Consider the following 3121-nt stretch of genomic DNA (forward strand, 5'->3'; position numbering starts at 1 on the left):
AGAGCTTTTCTGCATTTCTTGTGAACACTCTGTCAAGGTTCTAATGGGTTTGAGACACAGTAAAACATAGCTTTGAATGGGACCAAAAAGAAAGTAGTGATTTTTTGTATACCTATCGTCTGCTAGGCCAAATATGAGATATGATATTAACCTAGTAAGAAAAATAACTAGGAGCGCCTGGGTGGCTCAATTAGTTCAGTGCCCGATTCTTGATTTCAGCTCAGGTCATGATGGGCTCTGTGCTCAGTGGGGAGTCTGCTTGAGATTTCTCTCCTTCTTCCTCTCCCTCTGCTCCTCCCCTCGTGCTCTCTCTCCCTCTCTCTAAAATAAATGAAATAAATCTTTAAAAAAGAAAATTAAGTATAAATCCTTATTCTGATACCGACACAGTTTACAAATTGTACGTAGAAGAATCATATCCTCATGTTACAGATAGTATATTCCAAAGTTATACCAAGAATAAGTGCTAAAGGGTAATAGGAAAGGGATAGATTATTTCAGAAGAGCTGGTCAAAGAGAAAACTTCATGAAAGATCACATCTCAGCTGTGATTTAAAGGATTTCAGAATTCAAACAGACTTGCAAAGTATAATCTACTAAGTTTAAAAAGTTCCACAGTATTAACTAAAGTATACTAAGATGACCCCAAAGCTTCAATGCACTTTGATCCTCTATAATCCAGATTTGAAACAAGAGTAGCTTAAGTTCAAGAATTATCATGTTTTGGAAACACTGTGATGAGGAAACAAAGGCAGTACACTGTCCCAAGGACAGTGTTACTACTTGTAAACAGTAGTCATTTGAATTCAGCAGAAGATCAATATGTAGAAATTAACATAAGTAACCTATTTTGAAATTCCAATTAAAAACCAACTTTACATTTCCTTATAATTTATGTATCATACTGTTTCAAATGAGAAAGAAGTCTTTTGTTATAAAAATAATTTACATTTCTTATAAAATGATAAATTGGGTATAACTTGAGTGGAACAGTATAAAATTTGTGACATAGCAACAAATCACATGCTACTCAATATATTCAAACTGACCTCAGTTGCTTATAATTAAGCAACTCTGCAGACGATGTTGAGAGTTTACCTTGCCAATTACTTGACAGAATGAAAACTGGAGGCTCGCAGTGAGCATATAAAGGCATCCAACTTTCTGGGACTCCCTTTTTTAGAATGCAGTAATTGTTACTACCAGATTATATTTACTAACAAGATTTCAGAATCTATCACACATAAGATCTACATTTGTATCTGTGCCATTTTTCTTAAGTTGTAAATCATACATATTTCAATATCATCTGTATAGCCACACAAGAAAGGGATGATTAGTTGCTAACAAGCCAAAGTGTCACCTAAGTGTCATGTTCATGTAAATACTTTAAAAGAAATTCTTCCCAAAATAATGATCTGCCATTTTAAAAATTATTGTTCCTTTATTTTTACTAAATTCATTTTCATTTCATGTTATACCCAGTTAATTTATAACAAGAAATACATTTCAAAATTAATTTGGAAATATCATTTTGGCATGTCCATGAGGATTGTTTTATTGTAATTCATATCAGTTCCTTGAGTAAAAGGAATTAAGTAGAATTACAATATTAACTTGGTATTTGATAGATCATTTATTTCTCAAAATGAAAATGTTGAACAGAATGCAAAACAACTAATTGATAGAAAAAGTATTAAAAAGAGATAAAAAAATTACACTTTATTTGAGGGAATAATTCATGATATTACTAGAGATTTTTTTAAAATTTTCTGTTTAATAAATGTGTTAAAAAAGTCCTCCATTTTTTAACATAGATTTTATAAGCTTAAATAACCTTAGATACAACTTAACTATCCCCTTATAAAGCTTAAGAATATGTAAATGTTCTCCAGAATGTACATCTAACAGAGGTATTAAGAATTAAGACATGTGGTTAATTTCCTTTTTATGTAATTTCACCTGCAGTGAATTTAGTCGCCAGTTGCATTCCGTATATTGCTTGGTAAAATTAATTCCATCATTTAATAAATTCATCCTAAATGCTACTCATCTTGGGAAACAATACACAAAGTTTCCCATCAGCACTTATATTGGAAACCACCATTTGTTTCCTCTGCCAATGGGTCATAGAGGGGCTGATAATGTGGTTATTGGTCTTTTTATTTTTTGCACAGCGTTGTTTTCAATGGAAAAGTTGACATTCATATCGATCAACTCTGCAATTCATTTAGCATTAAGAATATATTGTTTGTAAACAGTATTCCTTCATTTTTCTTCAAGGAATGACTGAACATGAATTGAAAATTTTAGTTTGACAAAGCCAACTGATAGGGCTACATAAATACTAAACTACATTTATGTGAATTATGAAAAAAGTAATCCTGCTTAAAAAGAAGAAAAAAAAAGTTGACATACTAATTACTTCTCAATAAAAATAACTAGAACCACTCACTCACTGTAAATTATACAGATCTAATTGTGTATTATTGAATATACCATAATAAAATTATAATTTTAATTAAACTAATCAGATACTCAAATTCATTAGCAAATTATTTGTTTTGAATCCATCCCATATCATACATTCATGAAAATCACAGTTTTTGACTGTTCTATTTCTCATTTTTTCACAAAATGATTGCTATTTTTACATATTAAATGAGATTATAGAGATTATAGAGATTAAGCAATGTCAATCTGAAAATAAACTTGGGGTTTTTAATCTTCTTTTATATTGATGCTTCATCAATAGCATATCACTTATGTTCACCAATATCAACTTTAAAAATGTTATGTGGTTGCTGAAGTTAACATATATTACAAGTTTTAAAATTGCAAGTCATTTAGAGCAACAAAGTTTTTTTTAAATTTTGGTGAACCTGTCTTTAAAGATGATTTGATCGATGTAATAGAAAAAATAATGTTGAAATACAATTTTTTATCATAGATGGACCAGTAGTAGGTGAAAATGAATAAAGATGACCACACATTCTTTGTTACTATCCTCAAGGAAATATGATTTATATCTCTCCCACATAACAGTTTATCTCTTGTCCTATATTGATGTTGGGTAGGTCTTTGACTGTTTTAAATAATAGAATACAAGGAGAGCAGCACT

This window comes from Mirounga leonina, unplaced genomic scaffold (assembly GCF_011800145.1).
Source record: "Mirounga leonina isolate KUSES-001 unplaced genomic scaffold, KU_Mleo_1.0 Mir_176, whole genome shotgun sequence".
NCBI classification, from domain to species: domain Eukaryota; kingdom Metazoa; phylum Chordata; class Mammalia; order Carnivora; family Phocidae; genus Mirounga; species Mirounga leonina.